Below are 25,932 nucleotides of genomic sequence, written 5' to 3' on the forward strand. Positions count from 1 at the left end.
TTAGACATTGAAAATTGCAGATCAAGCGCATGGGCTGCAGTTTTTTTTGTTATGAATTGTATCGTATTGTCCGTTATTACAGTTGACTACGCGAAGTGATATGGAGCTGTAATGCGGTGAAGACCTGCCGGAACTACTTTAGCCGTGCGGTTCCCTGAAAATAATTGCACACCGTAGAACGTTTGTCAACCAATCAGATTCAAGCATTCAACGGCCCTGTAGTATAAAGGTAAATTAACCGCTAAGATGACAATTTGGACAGTAGCTAATTACATTGAGTACAAATAGCTTCTGTTTGCACAGAGTATAAATAGCATCTTGTTAATAGCAAATAACAGGTTAAGCTAAGTGCAAATAGAGATGCAACGGAGTTTAAATACAAGTAATATGCTATCTGTACTAAAGGTAAAATATCTGAGCAATAGTGGGCAGAGCTACTGAAAATAGTCTCAACAAGTTTGACTATTTGCACTTCTTAAAATTTGCATCTATTGCATGCTCCTGGTCATTTTATAGCAACTTGATTTGCTTGCATTCTTTGTATCTCTTGCAATGCATCCACAAGAGACAAAAAAAGAGAAAATAATTAAATGACATTAATTAAAGATTAGACGTCTGGTCCGGAGCCAGCGTTAGACAGACAGAGTTAGTGACACTCTCTGAAGCCTGTCTGGCAGGATAAGTGTGAATTATATGGACTGTCCCACATCACAGGTGTCAAGCATGTGGTGCGAACTAGGTGTTTACAGCCCTTGTTCACTGTGCCCTGGTTGTGAGCATCCTCAGGCCCCGTCCAGCGAGAGAGGGGGAGATCCAAGAAGCGATTAAAGTCTTCGGTAATCCGACCCATCCAGTGATCAGTGTGTTGGTAGAGGAGGAGTCTCACACACAGGGAGGAGGAAGACTGACAGGGACCGAGGAGAGTTCGCCATGCGCACACCCCTAAAAAACATACACACGCAAACTCCTGCTCTCACACATCGCTATACACACACACACACACGCACGGAGGGATCTTATGCACGAAAGACTCCGTATGAGAGGACATCCAAACCAGGATTTGGACAGCCTGTAAGCTTCACATGGCACATGGTAAGTCTGGAAGGAATAAGCTTAGTTTAAGTACCTTACAATTTTAAGACAGATCATATTTAATTTTTGGATTAGTCACTATAAAGTTACAGTTTAAACAGGAATGTTGAGGAAAGTGAGAAAAACATTCAATTCAGGTTAAATTAATTATGAGAACTAAAAAAAAAAAAAAAAAAAAATTGTTGTAAAACAAGTCAAGTGCTTGGTCTAAACCATAAATGACGGACGGTTGAAAGACCCTTAACTTTAATTTCCTGGCTTCACTTAACAGCTTTGTTGCAAAACCTTGGCTGCCGTGCTGTCTACATAGGCATCGTAACCGAGAGGAACATCATAAGGGATTGATTTGAAACGCTCTGCATAGGGACAAACTCTGTGCACTTTACAAATAGCCCTCTGCATGGGAGACTTGACTCACGGTTGAGTTTGATAGAGTTTGCATGTTGCGAAGCAAACAATATGATGCTCTACTAAGTGTAATGGACATAGAACACAGAAATGTTTGGTGTACTGGACCATTTTTAATAGATTTGACTACTTTTATACTTCATTGATATAAGATTTTAGGTTTTGCATTAGAGAAAACACATCCACCTGCTTCTCCGGCTTGGGAATGTGTTGTTCCCTGGAGTAAAACAAAAAGACATGAACTTTCTTGTTTTCCACGTGGTCTTAAATTGTTTTATAAATAACTGATTCTATGAAGCCTGATGCATTTCAGGTTTATCTGTGTATCTGTTTCACTCCACGTGTTTTTTTTGTATTGAATTTGTTTTAAATGAGGTACATAAGGTTGTTTTGAGTCTGTTATGTTTGATACATTTTAAGGGTTTTGTTCTACAATATACTGCCTTGTCAAACTCTAAATAAAAACAATGCTAATTTCTGCAACTTTCTTTGTCGTACCAAGTGCACAGTGTTCACTTTGCCAATGTTGAAATTGTGTTTCAGATCTGGAATCCTTAAAAAAATACGGACAGGACTCAGTCTAATTTCCAAAACTGATTTAAATTGCAAAGCCACGGTCAACTAGTCTCAGACTTGCGTAACCAACTATGTCAAAGGATGAGGAAATCCCGAGCCCACCTCCAGAGTGGCCGGAAGAATTGTTAGTGTAAACATATATCCCGGAGGAGAAGTCATCATGAGAAGGAGTCTCTGAGACACTGGTATAGTACTTAATATCCACACCAACCAACCCCGCGATCGACTGATTACATGGATGTACAGCGTGAATGGACAACACACACTAGCATCTCCAATCCTGCCTCCATGAGGGATTTGCCCTCCCCACCTGTTGCCTGAGGTCAAGCCAACGCAACGCCACCCTGATAAGTCTGGCTTAGCTGGCCACTTGGTAAGGACACATCTTCTTTTGTTAGCATAAGCTGCCACTTACAGCCGGGGTGTTAAACACTACAGATCGCCACAGATTCAAGAGAGCACAACTGTGCCAGAGCGCATACATCAAGATTAGTAAACAGGTTGTTTCATTAATCGAATCAAGATGCTGAAGTTTTCCGTACTTGTGGAAGTTGTGTCGTCTCGAAGATCACCGAGACATCTGTATGTGTCTCTGCATGTGTCTTGGGGAAATCGTACAGTGTTTAATCAGATGCAATAGTGAAAGGAAATCCTTGTTTGGTGTTTTTTTGTTTTTACATTAGACCACACACAACAACAAAAAAAACTAGGAGTCCCCTAGGAGAACCTCCAGGCCACCATACATCACTTACAGTCCATTTGAGTTCAACAAGCTTGACACAGTCTTTTTTTAACCCATACCTTTACACAGTGGATCTATTTAGGGGCAGATTTGGAGATATTTATGGGTAGTTCGATGTAAACCAGGTAAGAAGTTTCCAAAGAGGACTCCAAAGTTTTCAGGGACTCCCTTTGGGTTAATCAGGATTTAGTCTTTAGAAACCGAGACGTTTAATATTCAGTAATATTACAAGATTTGACTGCACTGACGCTTTTGGATGAGAACAAAACTTGAACTGAATTGAGCAGGACTATGACACTATTGCCTTCAGTAGAGCTTATTTATAGGAGAATTGAACTTTGCACAGTTATTGGACTGAATTGAATCAACATTGAACCGACTCGAGCTGAATAATGACTCAATTGTCTTCTGTAGAGCTGCTTATAACCGAACTAAACCTGCTTCGTGATGAATTAACTTTACACAGTTATTGAACTGAATTGAATCAACATTTGAACCGACTCGAGGTGAATAATGACTCTATTGACTTCTGTAGAGCTGCTTATAACTGAACTAAACCTGCTTCGTGATGAATTAACTTTACACAGTTATTGAACAGAACTGAATCAACACTGAACTGAGACACTAATGACACCATTGACTTTTTGTGTCTGATGAAGTTTGCATTGGAGCTGCACGATTTTTTTTAAACATTGATTTAATGACTCAATCATAAGCACTTCACTTGTTTCATTACTGGATGGATGATTCAACGTTTTTGATCGAATCTCTTGAATTAATGATTTAATGACATACATTTTTAAGTCACTTGTCGCCACCTACTGGCGTAACGATGTAATCGATACAATCTTTGTTTGAAGCGACAAGTTACTTTCAAAAGGATTTACTCTATTTTGAACTACTGTAGACATCAGTGATTACTACAACTTATATTCCAATACTTTTGTGATAATTTGAATATTTGTAACACAGAAATGATTGAAAAGACTGTTTGTGAAGTTGTTTCATAAATGATAACTGCTCTCTCTGGGTCAGTGGAAGCACAAACACAGATTTGATGCTCCGGTGTGATTTTGTCAAAGGTTTAACAGACATAGACTAATTGCTGTCATTTAGGAATGAGATCGCGTGGGTGTTTGAATCGAGATTGCAATCTTTTAACAATTTATCATACAGCTCTAGTTTGCATCATTGATGCGGTTATGTCCCTGTTTATTACTGTGAAGCTGCTTTGAAACAATCTGTATTCGTTCATTCATTTATTTACATACCACAGTAGTTCCAAAGTGCTGTACATTACAATAAAAAGCAAAAACAACAAGAGAAAACATAAAAACATCCATGTACTATGTACTAAAATGCCAAAGAAAACTAATACGATTTTAAGCGGCCCTTAAAAACATTAAGAGTCAAGGAAGATCTAACATTTTATTCCACAATCTTGGACCAGCGACAGAGAAAGCATGATCACCCTTCAATTTGAGATGCGCACGGGGAATAGTTAGAAGAAACTTGTTAGATGATCTTAGTATTATGCCTGGACTGTAGTATTGTATTGTATAGAGCGTATTGTATAAATAAATGTAATGTGACTACTGCCATAGTTAACAAAAAATATCTGAAAATGGTTGTAATATCACAAATCTTCGCTAGGATTATTAGTTTTAAACATTGTGATTGTTACCTCTTGTTATTTAGCAAGGCTGGTGACCCGTAACGGTGACCTGATCATAATCGTCAGTGGGATCTGGTGCATTTTGAGGTGGCAATGTCATCGCAGGTTAAGCTTATATTCACTTGAGCCTTTCAACTCCCATAACCTGGGATTCAACCAGGGCTTAGTTTGCAAGGCCGATGAAGGAACATGCTGTAAAAAGCGATGCTTTCGCCCACACTCTTTCCCTCGACCTCAGGGGGAACTCTCAAAATCCGCTTTGCAGGTGCAGCGTTCTGCATTGAACACACGAACATGAGCTTTTGACATCTCGTTTTGATCCCTGCACATTTTTCCAGATAGAAGCTCTTGAATGGGTGCGTTTGTTTTTTCTGCCTGTCCTGCTCCGACACGCTCAGAGTAAGCTGCATTGAAGTGTGCCAGTCGCTAATCATCAGGACTTTTAAAACGCCATCATCACGCACAATAGCACCAGGGTTTTATTTAAGTGCGATCTGCTCTTCCCTCGGCATGCACGCAGAACTGTCTGGATTGAGGCTAACTTCGGCTTTGGCTTGCGAAAGCAAACATTCGTGGCATTGCATCCAGACCGTAAAATTCCACGATGCAACTTGATTTACGGTTTACAGATTTGACTGTGCATTTGTAATATCTGATAACACAGCTGTTGTCAAACAAAAAATAAAACAACTCTGGAACCCCTAAATCATGTATGCGTGATTAAAACAATGTTGAATACATTGTGGTTTAGCATGCATTAATCAGGACTTGATATGCAAAGGTCACGTCCTTTTCGGCTATTGATCACTACTGGAGCGATGCACATGTGCATGTCTCTCCGTCGTGCATCTGGGCTTTTATTCCTGTCAGATGTTCCAGACTTTCCCTAAACGAGGTACATTTTTACAACCAGCCACAAATAATAACTGGGGTGAAAGATGGCAGGAAATACACTCTAAAACATGCAACGTTCACACAGAGCGGGTGAAATGACCCCTCCAACCTTGGGAAGCTCGGTTATATGATGATATCAAATTCCTGCCGCTGTAAATCCTCAGCGGAACCACAAATCAAACCTCCGAACCAAACTGTTGACTTCATGGCTGAGCCCACACGGAAACTGCGTCTGCAGAGCTCGGACTGAAATGCCTGTCATTCACAAACTACTTCATATCCCCTGTCATCTGTGTGTTTATTTAGTAAACAAAATGTGAAAATTGGATATGCTTTCAGATGCCAATAGGAGTGTAGCATTCTCAGGTCTCAAAATGGAAAGTTTACCAAAAAAAACAATAATAAATATTCACTCTCATGTCGTTCCAAACTTGTATGAGTTTTCCTCTGCTGAATAGAAAGGAATATATTTGGAAGGTGGTGTAAAATCAATATTGAATTTTGAACTTTTGTGTCCATATAGGTTTGGAATGACATGAGGGTTAGTATATTGATATCTTTGGGTGACACATCACACCTTTTAACTAATTTTACATTGTGTGATTTCACTCCACTGAATTTTCTGACTTTTCTCACAAAAATCTGCATGAAAAATTTAAAGATACAGGACAGATACCAATAGGAGTGTTTTATTTTTATTTTATTTATTTATTTATTATTAGTGTGGTAATAATATTAGCGTGGTATTCATAGCAGTCTTAAAATGGAAAGTTCACCAAACAATAAACCCTTACTAGTTTGACTAACTTTTTTTCTGCTGAACAGAAAAGTAGATGTTTTGAATATAGATTAAAAACCCTTTAAATTACATTAAAATTACATTTTTTGGTTAAATATCTTGTGTTCGTAAATGTTTGGAAATTAAATTTTTGGATGAGCTGTCCCACATTTTAACATTTTTCATTCTATAAATCCATTCCAATCCAATGAAGTCTGCTGACTTTTCTCCCAAAATCTGTACAGAAAATTCAAAAAAGTTATTAAAGATACAGGACAGGCAAAATGACGTAAAAACTAGCAAAACATTGAGGACTGTGAATCAGATTTCAAGGAGATATTAGCATGCACGCAGCACCATTGTGTATCACTGAAATTCTGAGGGCCTGTTTACACCTGGTCACTCCTGATCAGATACCTGATTTATTAAAACGGATATGAATATGAATGCGAATATAAATTTATTCTATACTCATCAGCGGCAATGCATGTTGCAGAAGCGTGCAAAAGTTCATTTATTCCAGTAATTCAACTTAAAAAGTGAAACTAATATATTATATAGACTTATTACATGCAAAGTGAGATATTTCAAGCCTTTATTTGTTATCATTTTGATGATTATGGCTTACAGATTATGAAAACCCCAAATTCAAAATTAGAATATTGTGAAAAGGTTTTCATAAGCTGTAATAATCATCAAAATGATAACAAATAAAGGCTTGAAATATCTCACTTTGCATGTAATAAGTCTATATAATATATTAGTTTCACCTTTTAAGTTGAATTACTGAAATAAATCAACTTTTGCACCATATTCACATTTTTCGAGTTTCACCTGTGTACGGCTATAACATGTAATATAGCCTATATAATGCTCTCAAACATTTCGTTTTTAACATTTTGTGAGGAGTAAAATTTGCATATGTGGTTTCAACAACCAGATGCATTTAAATTTGAATTTGCATCACCTGCATATTAAGCACCTTGGTGTAATGTTCTGGAGCATGTGTATTAACTGAGGAACAAACTATCAGCATTGTGCACTTTAACCGCTGAAGCGTCTGTCAGGGTTGAGCAACATTTTGTGAATTTGAATTAGCCACAATAAACGGGGAATTGCATTTCAGTTTGAATTCGAATGATAGGAAGAGGATTTCACTGAATTGGAATTCAAAGAAATTCAACAGGTAATCCATTCTGTGAAATTAAGAGCTCTTCCACACTGAAGTTCATCTCTATCTATCTATCCCATCTATCTATCCATATCTTTCCATCCACCCATCCATCCATCAATCAATCCATCTTTCCCTCCATCCACCCATCCATCCATCTACCAATATATTTCCCTCCATCCATACATCTATTTCCATCCATCCATTTTTCCCTCCATCTATCTATATCTTCCCTCCATCCATCCATCCATCCATCCATCCATCCATATATTTTCCTTCATCCATCCATCCATCCATCTATATCTTTCCCTCCCTCCATTCATCATCCATTTATTTATTTCCCTCCATCCATCCATCCATTTCCATCCATCCATCCATCCATCCATCCATCCATCTCTTTCCCTCCATCCATCCATCTCTTTCCCTCCATCCATCCATCCATCCATCCATCTCTTTCCCTCCATCCATCCATCCATCCATCCATCTCTTTCCCTCCATCCATCCATCCATCCATCCATCTCTTTCCCTCCATCCATCCATCCATCCATCCATCCATCTATCCATCCATCCATCTCTTTCCCTCCATCCATCCATCCCTCTCTTTCCCTCCATCCATCCATCCATCTCTTTCCCTCCATCCATCCATCCATCCATCCCCATCCATCCATCCATCCATCCATCCATCTCTTTCCCTCCATCCATCCATCCATCCCCATCCATCCATCCATCTCTTTCCCTCCATCCATCCATCCATCTCTTTCCCTCCATCCATCCATCCATCTCTTTCCCTCCATCCATCCATCCATCCATCCATCTCTTTCCCTCCATCCATCCATCCCTCTCTTTCCCTCCATCCATCCATCCATCTCTTTCCCTCCATCCATCCATCCATCCATCCCCATCCATCCATCCATCCATCCATCCATCTCTTTCCCTCCATCCATCCATCCATCCCCATCCATCCATCCCTCTCTTTCCCTCCATCCATCCATCCATCTCTTTCCCTCCATCCATCCATCCATCCCCATCCATCCATCCATCCATCCATCCATCTCTTTCCCTCCATCCATCCATCCATCCCCATCCATCCATCCATCTCTTTCCCTCCATCCATCTCTTTCTCTCCATCTATCCATCCATCCATCCATCCATCTCTTTCCCTCCATCCATTCATCCATATCTTTCCCTCCATCCATCCATCCATCCATAAAGCCAACATTTAAAATGTATCATGATGAAAAAAAAACTTAGCTAGTTCTAGTTAAATTAGAATCACATGAACATCTTTAAACTTCAATGGATTCTAATTCTTTCCACTTACATTCAAATTGCATTGTAAAAAAAAATAATTTAGTTGGAATTTAAAGGGCATTCTCAATTCATTTCTGAATGGCGCACAACTCTGGCACATTTTAACATTGAAATAAAAGCATGATGTGACCAACGCACAGTTTCAACCTCTTCACACAGATAGTTCAGCGTAGAGTAATAAGGTGTGTTAGTTCCCGGGTTATAGTCAGATTTCACACTCATTCACAGGTTCAGTACGTGACAGCTGTTGTATTTCAGACACAGCATCCGCACATGGACTGGCAAACCTCCAAATACACAAACTAAATGCTAAATGGTGTCTTTCACAGCTGTCGACTAACACTTCCAGTAAACATGCGATTTCTGAGAGCAGATGCGCCGAGACTTTGTCCATGTTTATAGCTTATTTTGAAAATGAGCCCAAATGTGACATCATGTTTATCTTATATGCAATTTAGGGTCAGCAGATGAAAGGACACATTGGCATAATATCTGATAACTTTTGCATGCTAAACTGCTCCTGTGTTTAAATGTGCATTCAGAAATTAAAAACAGAGACTTAGCTAAACGTTTCAACAATAGATGTTGAAATAGTTGATTATGTAGTGAAGTTATGCAACCACTGGCAGATTTGTGAGTGACCCACTACAACTTCTGCAAGCATTTCATATACAGCGGCCCACATAAGTATTTGGACACTTTTGAACACACAAGTCACACTTAAAAATGTCTTAATGTCATTACAATAGATAACTAAATATTAAAGCAAGTGTCTTAAAGGGGTGGTTGATTATGATTTCACTTTTCTAAGTTCAACATCTGCAAAGTTACGACGCTCAGAGTTCAAAGCAAAGGGAGATATTTGCTTTTAAATAAATTGCTTTTTAGGGACTACAACAAAAAGGCTGGAACTACACAACATTCCTCCCGGGTTAGTGATATCACAAACCCTAAAATTTACATAAACCACACCCCCTGAGCACGATTTATAGATTATCAAGACAGAATATGCTATAAGTTTCTGTCATTTTAGTGTGTGTGTGTGAGGTAATCGCAGCTGCTAACACACACACACGAGCTCTTGAAGCTCCGCCCCCTGTGCCGGGAGCAGCAGCTCATTTGCATTTAAAGGAACATACACAAAACGGTGTGTTTTTGCTCACCCTCAAAAAGTGACTTTAACATGCTATATAAAAATATCTGTGGGGTATTTTGAGCTAAAACTTCACACACACACACACACTCGGGACATCAGATACTTATTTTACATCTTGTGAAAAGGGCATTATACCACCCCTTTAAATGCAGCAGGATCATTTCTATTCACTAACTTCACTTTTCTTCAATTTTTTTGAAGTTTCAGTGTGTTTGAATCAGATGGTGTTTTGGTGATTTTTAGTGGATTTATGAAGTCAGTTCTCAAGTTCACAAGCAGAGGATCCACAGGTGTATCACATTAACATCATTCACTATAACCACAGAAAATACTTTTTCCAACATCTATCAATTTTGTAAAATGTAAAATGTTTCTTTGATATTTTATCTAATGCAATTCATTCAGAAATTAAGTGTCCGAATACACGTCTTGTATGACAGCGTTAAGATCACAATTTTTAATATAAGTAGCTTTTTAGTTAATTATTAGCACGGTATTGTGCAGAATCTGTCTATCTTCTGGGTCATCGCTGAAATATGACATTTGAATTTAAGATTTTAGTAGATTAGTTTACATTTGATTGAGATCTTTAGACCCAACATGGCCAAGAATGTTCTGTTTACAATCCAGAGATGAAGTCGTACTCAGATTTGTTATATAAAGATGAGCTACTAATACCAACACTTTAATTAGCCTGCAACAAAACTGTGGATTGTCTTTAAATGAACCAAAGTTTACACATACAAAATATACAAACTACACAGCGTCTGCTCACCCCAAAAAATAAAACTACACAACAGTGCATACAGTAAACTTAACCAAAGCCAAATAGGAAGCATTGACAAGGTCCAGTCAGAATCTGCAAACCTTTCTCGGACAACTTCAATGTATAAATTTGTGTTTATTATTTGTTTATTTACTTTAATTAATTTACTAATTATTATAGAAATACAATTTATTTAAATATATACATATATATATATACACACAGTATATCTATACAATAAAAAAAATATACACATACACAATAAAATAATTGTTTTTGATATTATATATTATATAATATATATAATATTAAAAACAATTATTTTATTGTATATGTGTATATATTTTTTTTAGTTTATAAAATGTTTTATTGCATAGATATACTGTATATGTGTATGTATATATATATATATATATATATATATATATATATATATATATATATATATATATATATATTCAAAATATACAATATAAATATAAATATATATATATATATATTCAGCCTTTCAAAGGGTGATATATTATAAACACTTAAAAATCATAATGATCCTAGACCACAAAACCAGTATTATGGGTAAAAAAAAAAATTATTGAGTATGTTTTGTTTTTATTTATGACGTACAGTATGGTTTGTTAGGATAGGACAATATTTGGTCGAGATACAACTATTAGAAAATCTGGAATCTGAGGATGCAAAAAAATGTAAACATTGAGAAAATCTCCTTTAAAGTTGTGCATTTATGTTCACGATTGTGCTGCATTCACTCACAAAAATACATGTTTTATATATTTACGGTAGGACATTTACTAAATATCTTCATGGATCATGATCCTTAATATCCTAATGATATATCCTAGGTTTAGGGGTCGGGTTAGTATAAGGGGAGAGAATATACAGTTTGTACAGTATAAAAGCATTACGTCTACAGCGAGTCCCCACAAAGATGTGTGTGTGTGTGTGTGTGTGTGTGTGTGTGTCTGTCTGTCTGTGCGTGTGTGTGCGTGTCTGCGTCTGTGTGTGTGTGTCCAACGGATGAGGCGACAGTGAGATTAGCCTGGCCGGCTGCTTCCACACCCCGCGAGCCAATCCCAGGTGTTAGCCCACGTGACGCTAGATAAAGCAGGCCGCATTAGTGCTAATCCCAGCCTGATCTTTGGAGTGTGTTCCTGCCCCCCTCCAGCCAACTATCTGCCCCATGCTGGACCCGACCGGTGCCAGGCCTTCACCCAAACAGCTGAAGTGACCAAAGCCTTACGCGCCTGTTCTTTTCAATGAAGAGCGTAAAGTAGGTGTCACGCTTCATCAGAATGTATTACGTATTAAGTGGCTTCACCTTTCACCGGGCGGTTGATGTCTCTGACACAAAGCTGGTGTGTTTTATAGAGCGGTCTGATTATGTGAATGACAGGACAGAAAATGAGAAGGATTTGATTGCTGTAAAATTAATAAGTGTGTTCTTACACTACTAGAGTCTAGTTATGATTTATGATCATTTAACAAAGTTTCTGACACAAAGTTCCTCTTTGTGAGTGAAATCTCTATGGAAAGTGAAAATGATTCCAGAAAATCACATACAACCGGAAGATGTTTTTTGTTTTTAATGTGGAAAAGTTTGAAAAAAAAATATTTTCTTTCATAAAAAAAATCAAGTTTCAGTGCATTTACTGGAAATTGCACATTCGCAGGAAATATAGAGTGACAAACTAAGGTTTCCTGACTTTTCTCCATCAGTGGAAAGTTTCTTTAATTCAAACGGTGGGAAAGTGAGATCCTTTCCAGAGCTGATAGAGACTTGCTCAGGAAACGGGTAGTTTGTCACACTTTACGTTTTCAAATCATTTGCAATTGCCAGTAGAAAACTTTGCTCACACACACACACACACACACACACACACACAGTCATATAAATTACAGCTGGGCGTGTTGAAGTTGACAACAGAAAATGTGACTTTATGGGTGGGCGGCGCTGAATGTGCAAAACCTCACGTATCACGTATGAATAATAACATATAACCGTATAAATCACGACATAGTTGGTTTTGGCGCTGCTACATCCTACACAAAATGGTGAATTAAATATATTACCATTTTAATTTGGAACTTGATAGACACAAACCAAAAGATCAGATCATTCACAAATTATGAACAATAAGTCTGACATCAGTGCAAAATAGGTTCACATATGTATGAGCCAAAGTCGCTGTGAAATAGCAGATATACACACAACTATAACATACATGCGTTACACTTTACAATAAGGTTCATTAGTTAAAGGGGGGGTACAATGGTGTTTCATGTATTCAGAGTTGTTTACAGTGTTAAAGAGATGGATTCTCATGCTAATAATGGCCAAAGTTTGAAAAGTTATTTTGAACGAATAACAGAGAATTTCTGTGCTGAAAAACATACTTCCGGATTGCAACACGTTTCGGCTGGTTTTTTTCTATCGTAGATCTAATGACGTAGACCAGAGTGGAACTCCTTATATGAGCATTGCTCTCGGAAAAGCGCGTTCACGCACACGTCGACCAGAGGAGAGAAAGACCGCGCTCATCGACGCATAGACATCATATATCTCTATATAATATCTATGCATCGACGCGCTACTACCGGAAATCATCATCAGCAGCGCTAAATAGGAATGGTTGATGTCAAGAATGTCTCCAAAAAAGTGTGTTTTGGGATGTGAGGGAAAGTTTACCTTGTTCAGCTTCCCAAAGAACCCAGTGTTACTGGAACAGTGGATGCAGTTTGTATTTCCGGGACAGCAAAGGACTGTGGCAAGTGCGGTTTTGTGTTCTGGTCATTTCAGTGACGAATGTTTTATTAACAAGACCCAGGTCGTCGCTGGATTTGCAAACCAAATACTATATATAGTAATATGGCATACCGCACCACGATCGATAATAAGCAAACCTTCCCGGGCGCTCCCGCTTGACTCTATAGCTCCGCCCACGCCCAGAATCAAGGACCTCGGCTTTTTCCGGTTAGAATCGGAAAGCTGTATTTTTATTTTATAAATATGATGAAACTAAAGACTTTTTGGAGATATTAAGGACGCACTATTACTCTATAGGTACTCAAGATTAACATGAGATTGACTGAAACTAAGTATTTTACCCCCCCATTTAATGTATTAACTAACCATGAGCAATACATTTGTTACTGTATTTGTTAATCTTTGTTAACGTTAGTTACTATAAATAAAGCTGTTCATTGTTAGTTCATGTTAGTTCACAGTGCATGAACTAACGTTAACAAGATTTTAATAAAGTATTAGTAAATGTTGAAATTAACATTAACAAAGATTAATAAATGCTGTATACGTGCAATTCATTATTAGTTAATGTTAACTAATGTAGTTAACTAATGTTAACTAACAAACCTTATTGTAAAGTGTTACCCATACATGAGTTGAATTAATGCATTAAGTTGTCTGACAAACATAAGTTATACTACCATTTGAAAGTTTTGGGTCATTTTTAAAAAATGAAATGAATACTTTTATTCAGCAAAGATGCATTAAATTGATCAAATGACAGTTAAGACATTACAAACGATTTCTATTTCAAATACATGTGAAAATGAGTGAATGAGAATATGGTGCAAAAGTTCAATTATTTCAGTAATTCGATGTAAAAGGTGAAACTAATATATTATATAGACTCATTACATGCAAAGTGAGATATTGCAAGCCTTTATTTGTTATAATTTTGATGATTATGGCTTACAGCTTATGAAAACCTTTTCACAATATTCTAATTTTGAATTTGGGTTTTTCATAAGCTGTAATAATCATCAAAATTATAACAAATAAAGGCTTGAAATATCTCACTTTGCATGTAATGAGTCTATATAATATATTAGTTTCACCTTTTAAGTTGAATTACTGAAATAAATGAACTTTGGCACCATATTGTAATTTTTCGAGTTTCACCGTTAGATGCTGTTCTTTAGAAATTTCTATTAATCAAAAAATAATGTAAAAAAAAAAAAGTATCAAGAGTTCCAAAAAAATAAAATAAAAAATTCAGCAGCACTTTCATAAACATAAAAAAAATAAAAAAAAATTACAGACACCAGACTTTTTGTATGTTGACATACAATACGATGTGCAGCTCCTTTGTGTTACATTTCTAGCAGTTGACACATTTCATTATACACACATATACACACACCACAGGAGCCTTTATAACAGCATGAGGCTGACAGGGCCGGCGTCATTATCAGCTGTAATCTCCAAAACACAAGCGTTTGTTTATTCTAGAGAATATTGCAAACCGTTATCAATCTGATGATATCAGACTACTGCACAGACCATTCATCAGATTACACACACACACACGCTTCTTAGAAACTGTGAACTGACATGTCAACATGTGACTTCCTGTTAAACAATCTGCCGTTGCCAAGTGGAGATAAGATGAGATAAGATGAGAGGTGACCAATGTTGTGACGGATGAAAAGAAACAGACATTCACTCTCTTTCCAGGGAAAGTGTTTGTTTAACTTTCTTATGAAGACCCTTCTGACGAGCTGGTTAATGCATTCCCCATTGAAGACCAATAGGCTTAGACTTTACATCACAGCCATCAAACATGATTTACTACATGGCATGCTAGTCATTTGCAGCATCTGGACAAAAATATGTATGGCCTGCACTGTAAAAAATCGTTTTGTAAATACAACAATTGGAGCATGTTTTACAAGAAGAGAATATGCTAATCAATGACTAGAAGACATAAATTCATCAACTAATCATTCAGAAATGTCTTGCTGCTTCTACATGTTGTCACTTCTTCTTGAGTCTCTCCATCATTGTTTAAATACGGTTTGAACATAAAAGGCTTAAAGTTTTTGAAATGTTCAGTGCATGTGTGTGAGTGCAAGCTCTTGTAGCTCCGCCCCCTGTGCCGGGAGCAGCAGCTCATTTGCATTTAAAGGGACGGACACAAAACGGTGTGTTTTTGCTCACCCACAAAAAGTGACTTTAACATGTTATATAAAAATATCTGTGGGGTATTTTGAGCTAAAACTTCACACACACACTCTGGGGACATCAGAGACTTATTTTACATCTTGTGAGAATGGCATTATACCACCGCTTTAATGCATTCCTAGACCAATAGGCCTAGACCTGGTTCGGTTGAAACACACGCCATAATCACAACCCAACGGAGCCGCATCAGACTCATATTCTGACTAGAATCCGAATATGACAACGTCAGGATACAAGAAGATATGAAAGAGAGCTGAGACGCAGCTTTCTGTGCGCGTGAATCAATCAAATCTAACTTTATCTGGACAATAACTTTCCAAAACAATCGCTGTTACTTTAATTTCCTATTATCACTGTAAAGCTGCTTTGAAACAATCTACAGTATAGTGTTAAAAGCGCTACTGTATATAAATGAAGGTGACTTGACTTGTTTGCTCACAGAAAACTTCCCACACCACGCAATTTACAAATCGAGTTCCCTTTCGCGTCTTCTTGCGCTTATATATTTAAAAAGTCTCGAACGTTCGTGATGATGCAGCACTGACCCATCGACTGCCCGAGTGTAGTTTGCCTTTCTTCACGTTCATGTTCTCACAACATTGCATTGTTAGGATTCCTAAAAAAAAAAGTGTTACCGGCCAAATGGTGATTGACACGTTTAATTTATTCGCCAAACTGATTTACCTCTCATTTGACGCTTGGCGAGTGTTAATTTTAGTCCCTGTATTTGAATCTTTTAAATTCAAAATTCCACATTTAATTCACTGTGTTACTTGCCATTTCTTTGTAATATTTCTTTGTGAAATTTACTAGAAATTTATAAATAGATTATACACACAAAAAAATGTTTTGTCTGTTTTCCAGGGAAAAGAAAGATTAAAAAGAGTGAATGGTCTCAAAACTAATACACATGGAAAACATGCTAGAAACTCAACAATTTTAATGTATTGTGTTATTTGGAAAAGTATGTATAAAAAATGTATTATTCAATACTTAAAGGGCATATTGCAGGTTTTTTTTTTTTTCAGAATTAATATATAACCTTGTGTGAAAATACCATATGAAGAGTAAATGCATGATTAAAAATTGTTTTGCCAGACATAAGGGCACAAATTTAGTAGAAAACGTGACAGTTTCCTCGACCGTGTTGAAAAAGCGCTTTTTTTTCACCATCGCGTCATATTACGTCACAACGGGGAGTCGTTTGCCGGGCGCTGCGTTCGCTCAGTGCAGAATAGGCTGGTATTATGTTGAAGCGGTCGTGATTCAGTGTGTTTTCGGTGGTTATTGTATTTCAATTAATAATTATCGTGATAAATGACTGTGAATTATGGCCTGTCAGGACATCGAGTCCACAGGTTTCCGAACAAGATAAAGGACGGTGCTATCTTCCGTGTTTTTGTGCGTTTTGTGCAGGGTAAGAGACGGCCTTCGCTTCTGCGTCTGCTTTTAGCGTTCACTATAGACTGCATGATTATAATCCCGGCGATATGATGAGTTAACGTTACGGCCAGAGGTGTAGTGGTAAAAAAAGAGGTGGGTAAACTATAAATTCTGGTGAACCACGACGTGGTCACCCGGTAAGGTGAATGAGAAGAGCCATAGCCTATGTCTCTGGAACCACAGCCTACAGAAAGGTGATTTATAGGCTAGCCTAATGATAATAAATGTGTCTGAAAAAATAACGAGGCATTTTAATTGTTTATTAATAAACTATTGTTTTCTAAATCAGTGTCGGTTAAAAACATCTCCATCTCCGCTTTTAGAGAGAAATGCACCTTTCATACGGATTACATAATCAGAAGGTATTAGCTTTCGATTCGAATTTGTTCGTTTTGAAGTGGACATTTCAAGCTTTAGCCTACATATAGGCTATATTTAGTTTCAGTTCTCGCGCTCCAGTTCACGGAGATCATGAAAGCGCGCCTGATTGTTTTATTTTATTTGACAAAAGCACAACGTTTCTTGTTATTGCGAGTTTACACAAATAAAAGTAGTTGCGAATAATGTATTATTATTTTCTGTATGACCAGAAATGATAGAGTATTTTAAATTGTTTCACTGTTGATAAGTGTTCGCTCCCGCGCGTCCGTGCCATGCAGTGCGCGCTCACACTCCACTCCACAAACGCTTGGATATGCGTCAAAATCTTGTGTTTATTTGTGATAATCTTAGGCTAGTCCTGTATTATTATGGTTTAACCCGCGCGGCTACTGACAGTAATGCAGCGCAATATGAAAGACTTCGTCCTAGGTTTAACAAATGAAACTAATAATGAACAATATGAAACTAAAACGACATAGCCTGCTTAATTTAAAATGGCTTAGGAACTATATGCTATTTAGAGGTGGATAAACGCAGTTTAGAGGTGGATAAACGCAGTTTAGAGGTGGATAAACGCACTTTGGAGGTGGATAAACGCTATTTCAGAATTTTTGGAGGTGCCCAAACGGCGTTTACGTGCGTTTAGCCTCCACTACATCCCTGGTTACGGCGATATGTGCACACTGTCCCGGCTCCTTCATCTGGTCGCCCGGTCCGCCGTCAGCATGTGGGTCGGCCACCGGTGGGAAACATGACGCTCACGGATCCGTCAGAGATCACTTATTGTACATTTGTTTTACAAAATGTGCCTTGTCTTAATTTAATTCATTAACGTATACTCCATAAACTTGTAATGTCTTGCAAGTCTGCAGCCGACACTTATTATTATTATTATTATATAATTATGTTCATTTTCAATCTGTACTCCGAATTTTAATGTTTGTGTTGGCTGTTTCTACATATAAAGTTTTTATACAGTAAGAAAGTTGTGATTGTGATTATTTTTTTATTCATTATCACCAAGTGGGGCCATTCAAAACCTTTATAATGTCCCTCTTTCTCTGGAAACTGTCTCCTAATGGCTGACACACACATGCAGGTAAGGGTCTAAATACTAGCTTTGCTATTGCCTGACAAATAATTACAAAATTGTGATCTGAGCATAGTGTTATACATATCGTCGGCTAACGTGAATACATCTATAAGCTAACACTGTTCTCTCATCGAGACCCGACCCTGTCCTGTTCTCCTCACATCACAGCTCAATGTGTCTCCTCTGACCGTTGTTTTGTCTAATCCTGGCCTGTTTACTCTCTTGGCTTCATATCAGGCACATAATTATATGGCTGAGGTCCGTCATACGAGTAAACATTTAGGCTACAATTTCCACAGCGTCCGATCTGTCATTGCGATCCATTGCTTTCCTATTGTTTACTTTGACCGCTCTCCCCCATGCTACGTCACTTCCGGTTTGGCGGTTTTCAAATGCGGAAGTAAAATTTTCTCACAAAAATGACTCCAGAAGCCTAAATAGCGTTTTATAAGTATATGTTTATATTTAAATCTAGTTCCTACATTATTGTTCTATACATTGGCGCACTGGGTACTCTAACCTGCAATATGCCCTTTAACCAGAAAAACTTTACTATTCTGGTTCACTCAGTATTGTGTTATTGTTGTATCATTTATAATAAATTGTGTTTGTTTTGGATGAAAGCATGGAGCATGTGTAAAATGTATACAGTTGTACACTGTAAAAAAAATATTTTCATGATTTATCACATCTTTTTATCTTTTGTCGAATCAACTTTATTAATTAATGTGGTTCAGATAATGTTTTGAGTTTCTATTTATTAAATGTACTGTATCTCCATGGTATTAACTAAAAAATATATACATTTCAATGAACTCAAAATTAATGCAACTTACTTTAAGTTCAACCAACAATATTTTTTAGTGTACAGCTTGTGCAACAAAATCAATTTTATTGCAAAAAAAAAATAAAAATCATAAAAGGTATATCCATATAATTTAAAAACTAAAAAAACTTGTTGAATGTGCAACTACTGAAGCCCTTTTTAAAGTCTCTGAAATAAGGACTATTACATCACTAATGTTTTACTCATAATCAATCAGATCACAGCCGTTTAAAATAGATGATGAGGTAACACTTAATACACAACAATTACATCATAACATAATTCATCACTGCAGTTAATGTCAGACTCAATAATCAGCGTGAAGCATGTCTCAAATGCAATTATCCATTGCGTTCATAACGGTCTGTGTAAATAAAGTTAATTAGCAGAACGCCACTGATGGTAACAATTCGTCCCAACAGGCCAATTAATCAAACATCCATCTCTGAAAACTCAAAGTGTGGTTTGATTATTTGCACTGAAACTAAAGGACGATTAAAAGCAGAAAGGCGAATAACCATTAGTGGGAATAACACATGCCGTATGAATCTAGAGAAAGTTGATTGGTTCATCAGTGGTCTTCTGTATATCTTGACACATGTTGCTGCCAGGATTACCCTGGATTTCAAAATACACAAATCTCATGAAACCCATCAAGAAGGTCATATTTCTCCCCCAAAAATCGAGAAGAAAAACAATTTACACATGAAGCCTATTCTGAGGATCAAAATTAATTTTTAAGTATAGCATTGGTTTCATGAGAGTTTGGGTAGAAACTACCGTAGCTAGACATGTTTTTAAGGACATTCACATAAAAAATTATCTTTCTTATCATTTTTTGGAAGTTTTAAGCGTTCAGACGTGCCAGATCTACATTTGGTCAAGCTAAGAAAGTGACCAGAGAGATAATGCCGTTTCCAAAACACACAGCGGACGAGATAAAGACACCAGAACACATCAAAAATCACAGCATGCTTTCCAGAAAAGAAACTGAATTCCAGACTTTTTTTTTTTTTAAAAGGCATTAATTTGCCTATTAATAGCTTGCGTTTACTCGTTTAGACAGGTTTTTTTGGCTACACACATGAAACGTGTACATGGAAGTATATGTACTTCAAAAATAAAGTGGATATAACTATCCATTTCATCAAAATTGACAAAGAACATGAAACCTATTTATAGGATATTTTTGGCCTTATGACATAAATTTTTTGTTATTATACCAAATTCTCATTATTTCATTTTCATTTCTATTTTTAATGATGATTCGCTTACATTTTCAAAAAATATGTATGATATATAAATACTTTAAAAAAAACGAAGTATGCATTATGCATCACAATAATGTGAATGTATGTCTTTGTAGAATTATTAAAAAAATGGGGGAGGGGGAATAAAAAAAGTCAATGCAAAAAAAAATCTTAAAAATAAGCTTAATCTAGTCAAGTCAAGTCACCTTCATTTATATAATGCTTTCAACAATATAGATTGTTTCAAAAGTTTTACAGTGATAATCGGAAATTAAAGTAGGCCTAACAGAGATTGTTTTGGCTTTACAGCAGCTCTTTAATAAAGTTATTGTCCAGCTAAAGGTTTATAATCGAGTTTATATTCATATTAGATAATTAATTTTGTCATAGCTTCATCTTGCACAGCATAATTATATAGGGGTCGACCGATTATCGGCGCCGATATTAAAGGGGTCATGACATGTTTTTTTAAATTTTATTATTATTTTCCCTTAGGTGCAAATATAGTATTACTATAGTTTTTTTTTACAAAAAACGTTTAAAATGTAGTGATTTATGACCTTCTCCCACCCTGTTTCTCATCCTCTGATTCAAACAGTCTGTTTTGGGGGTGTTTCCCCTTTAAGAGTTCAGTGTTAACGCCCACTGTTATGATTAGGCATGTGCCGGTATCACTTTTTCATGCTGCGATTAATTGAGAGAGCATTTATCACGGTATACGGTATTATCACGATATTGTAATTTTACCAGAGAAACAGGTTAAAAAAAGAAACAAACTTCAGTTTTGTCCTTTTAGTAACTTTAATAACTTTTTAATGAACTAAAAGTAACTCAAACATTTAAATACAAATAAATATAAATAAAACAATATAAAATATAAAAGTAAACTGAACAATTATATCCTTTATCTCCCTGAATTGCAGTGGATGGTTGTCACGAATATGAGCGAACATGTTAGACGTGTTCCCTTGTTTTGCAGCCACTTTCCGTCCACATGTCTTACGGTCCCTACACACCGGACGCGAATAGCGCGTCAGGCGCGAGTGATTTCAATGTTAAGTCAATGCAAAGACGCGTTACGCAACGCGTCTTTGCATTGACTTAACATTGAAATCACTCGCGCCTGACGCGCTATTCGCGTCCGGTGTGAACGCACCATTACACAAAGGGAAACTGTCTTCGATCAGCAATCCCTCTGCATTTTTTTGGAACCCAAAATATTTCCAAACATCTGACTGTACCCTTTTTGAAGGGGGATAAATTGTCGGCAGCGTTCCTCCTTCCGCCATTCTTCTTCTTCATGTGAGAATTTGAATGCGGCGCCAGTGCCCGTGGCGCGCACTGCGTGCAGTGCCAGTGTGATTCTACATGTGACGTGTACACTGTTTACATCCGGGTGCGCTCACGTGTTCTGCGCAGCATATACGCAGTGTTTGTTCAAGCGGTTGATGGAAAATAAGCTATAATGCACGTTCTAAAAATACAAATTTGGATCTATTATTTTTTACGGTATTTTGAAGTGCCCACGATAACAATATCGTGTATATTCATTATCGTGATTTATCGAATTACCGAAAATCGGCACATGTCTAGTTATGATTGGCTAACATCAGTGCCTATGCATCAATTATTAACGCCCCCAGCCAGAACCTGTGCGGATTCGGCGCAACTGTTTAGTAGTGGGTGATGCATGCGAAGCGATGGCTCTTGCAATGATAAAACCTTATTATGTTTGAGCCGGAATCAGAGGAAAATGAACCATCACCACAACAACGAAGACTGGATCAGCCCGTGTCCACATGGAAAGTGAAACTATTTTGAATTAATAAAAAAAAAAATTACCCGAGACACTTGAAAACGGATTATTGTTGCATAATTATCCTATAGCTTAATTTGCTAACAGTTTAACATTATTTAACTAATTCCAATGAAATGATAGGGTGTGCCACGGACAAAAATACATGCACAGACAGGCCATCTTTGAAGATGCAGCATTGATAAAGGCAACATTTTTAATTTTCTATCACATGTAGGCCTACTAGAAAGGCGACATATTTTCAAGATTCTCTTATACAAATGTGTTTATATTAGCCATGGTAAAAAGTAAGTTTGCGTCGTCGTTATTGAGCCCAGAATAGTCGGCACGGACTTATCTTTGAGCAACAGTTTTCTGGCAAAGCCAAGCATCATATTGGGATTTTTTCCTCAAAACAGTCATCCTTAAATGTATAGAACACTGCCGTGACTGGGACGTCCGCAAAAAATAAAGTGCATCCATTTTTCCCTGACGACTGGATCTTTCAGCGTATTTAAAAAGTAGTTTAAAGTTTTAAATACATTACTTACAGTTTGCGACGTCGATGTTGAGCCCAGAATAGTCGGCACGGACTTATCTTTGAGCAACAGTTATCTGGCAAAGCTCAAAACAGTCATCCTTAAAATGTATAGAGCAAACGCTTACATTAACACTGCCGTGACTGGGACGTCCGCAAAAAATAAAGTGCATCCATTTTCCCCTGACGACTGGATCTTTTGCAGCGTATTCAAAGATGTTGCTTGTTCACAGCCAGGAACGGCACATCTGCGGCATCGTAATCTCCCTGTACACAGACCCACTCGCTGTCCGTCGACTGAACACTTGTGAGGCGCGGGCGCGACACAGATACGAAATGAGCGTAGTTGTCTTGCGCTTTAAGCGTAGTTGTCTTGTTCTGGAGGCGGTCATTATGCAAACGCTGGTACGTCACTTCGTACCGTGACGTCACTTCTTACCATGGATCCAGAACGAGCTGTATTTAGAGCTTGATTAAATAAATGATTCGTTTATAATGGGGAGGACGTCTTAAGCTATGAAACTTGCAGGACGTTTTAATGATACAAAGACCTCTTATATACCAAAAGATCAAGGCAAATTTGGTTTCTCATGTCATGACCCCTTTAAGCAAAGTAAATAAATCACTACACTGAAGTTGCAAAACACCTCAATATAATAGGGCCCTGTGATTTCCGCGATGCAGAAAACACAGAATCGCGGAATCCAGTCATAAAAACGGAATTTACGGAAAAACGGAATGTCACGAAATTTGTCAACTTTTTGATGAATTAAAAAGCAGGTCAGTACAAATCAAATCGAATTTCAAACCGCAAAAAGACTATTTAAATATGAATCCTGCGTGTCTCTAAATGAATGGCGCAGACGCGTGATTTCATTTACCACACACACACACACACACACACACACACACACACACACACACACTGGAGCACGCGTGTTCCTTGCGTTGTTTTCATTAAACATAATGATGCCTCAGCCGCATCATTATATGAGGACATGATTGCATAAACATCATCTCCAGAGCCGCTCTGAGTCACTTCATGAGCTTTTTTTTAACGCTTCAACTGAGAAAAGCTATCGTCATATCATAAACACACAGAAACTCACCGATCTCCTCGGCAACCCGTCAAAATAAAAGTTCGGTTTTTCATAGGGCCCTAAAATGTCATTTTTATTAAACTGTAAATAAATGTAATAAGTTTGATGATTTCAATTAATTAGAAATGCTTTTTGATTACTAAAATGTAATTTAACCATTAAAATAAAGTCTAAGTTTTACAAAATGTAAAATAAATAACATTAATTATATTATTAATGTTATTATTAACAGTTCTCAGATTTAAAGATATGTTTAAAAGCATTTAAAGAAAGTATGTAATTTTTTTTTTACATTAATTAAAAACCATAGGCTATATATCGGTTCAAAATATCGGTTATCGGCCCGACTTGATCTGTAATAATCGGTATCGGCCCTGAAAATCACATATCGGTCGACCCCTAAACCTATTTCCTTCTTTTGAATTTAGTGTAAAGTATGAGCCAGACATGATGAATCACTCTGATGAAGTGAGAATCAAATATTTGTGCTCAATGAAGAAAAAAAAAAAGAAAAAAACATTACACCATTTCTATACCTCAGACACACACATTAACTCTAGACTTGGCAGCCAAACCCCTATTAACCCAATAAAGGTCTGGATGGACTGCAATCAGTTTTGATCGCCACATTATAATAAATATGGAGGAGATTCAAACTGTGCTGAGGTTGTTTGTGATGTATTGGTTTACTAACGAGGTAATTAACAAAACGGCAGAAAAGAGACGAGCACTGATACTAAAGCGTGTTCAGAAAGCTTGTAATGCTAGATATAAATTAGACGATGCGGACATTGACCGTGAGATGGCTGGGACGAACGCGCCGAAAATTTCCTGTTACACAAATACCCTTAATAAAGCCCGAACCTCGTTGTCGGTCCAGCTGTGTTTAATTTTATTTTATTAAATTCCATATTTGCAGACAGACAACTCTTACTGCATGAAGCCACGAACCGCAAAATGCCGGTTAAAATCATAGACAGTATAAACACGGTTAAAATAGAAAGCTGCGTGGAGTCATCCAATCAAAATGCGGCGTGGACACAACCAATCAGCACGTTCAGCGCACAAGTCCCACCCCCGAAAGTTCCTGAACTTTAAAAAAGTACCACCTCGCCAGCAGGGACTTTCGGCGGGGGAAATATTTACCCGGAACTTCATTTAGACCCTGATCCCTGCGGTGTAAACACACCGAGTACCAGCCCACAGTTCCCAGTTCCTGGGGAAAGTTCCCGCGGTGGAAACGCGGCTTAAGACCACCATACTGTCAATCTGGCGAAACACTTCCAGCATATACTGTCTGGATTTGTCCTTAAATGTTACTCATCTGCCATTTCCTGATCTGGGGAAGAGTTTTCCCCCTTTCCTCATACTCTGGAGAAAACCGTCACTAGTAATAACAAAGACTTTTCAATCAGTATGTTCAACTGCAAAAACAACAGTGTTTGAAAGAGATTCCCAGCAGGGAAAGAATGCAGGCTTTTGAGAGAGTAAAAGAAAAGTATGTGCACACACACACACACACACACACACATGCTGGCATAGACATATGATTGCTCCATAGATCGGTGTATAGCTAAACAAACAAAACCCAACAGATAGATCTGGTGGAGAACGTTCAGCCAGCAAGCCCACATGCAAAACTTCATCGTAATAATAAAATAATACATAATAAAAATTATGTAATTTACATGAAAAAGTTAGTTCAGGCAAGAAAAGTACTCAATTCAAGCATAAAGCATAAATATCAACGCTATAAAATTACTCAACTTTTCTGATTCTGCGGTGTTCCCATCATGCACTGGGACTTGAATAATTAATGAGGTTAATTTTTCACTGTTTTCCAGCTGTATTTACACTGTTTTATCATTGCTTTTGTTGTTAGGTTTAGTAACTCGCCATTTTGTGACATTTGGAGTTAATTTTCCACTCAAAATG

The 25,932-nt window shown here is 37.3% G+C and overlaps 1 protein-coding gene and 1 long non-coding RNA gene across 3 annotated transcripts in view; one reads left to right on the top strand and one right to left on the bottom strand.

Annotated features, from left to right (window-relative positions):
• LOC306998645 overlaps positions 1 to 25,932 on the bottom strand; it is a 72,837-nt gene that overhangs the window by 26,268 nt on the left and 20,637 nt on the right. The window lies entirely within an intron of this gene.
• LOC306998643 (uncharacterized protein) overlaps positions 374 to 25,932 on the top strand; it is a 38,268-nt gene continuing 12,709 nt past the window's right edge. Inside the window, exons 1-2 of one of the 2 annotated variants that reach the window (XM_079612867.1) lie at positions 374 to 1,092; positions 2,044 to 2,449. The gene's annotated coding sequence lies outside the window, so the exon portion shown is untranslated. Of the gene's footprint in view, positions 1,093 to 1,363; positions 2,450 to 25,932 lie in introns of both variants that reach the window. The other variant, XM_079612868.1, reaches the window with a different exon arrangement.

Source organism: Phoxinus phoxinus (genome assembly GCF_949152265.1).
Source record: "Phoxinus phoxinus genome assembly, chromosome: 5".
NCBI lineage: Eukaryota > Metazoa > Chordata > Actinopteri > Cypriniformes > Leuciscidae > Phoxinus > Phoxinus phoxinus.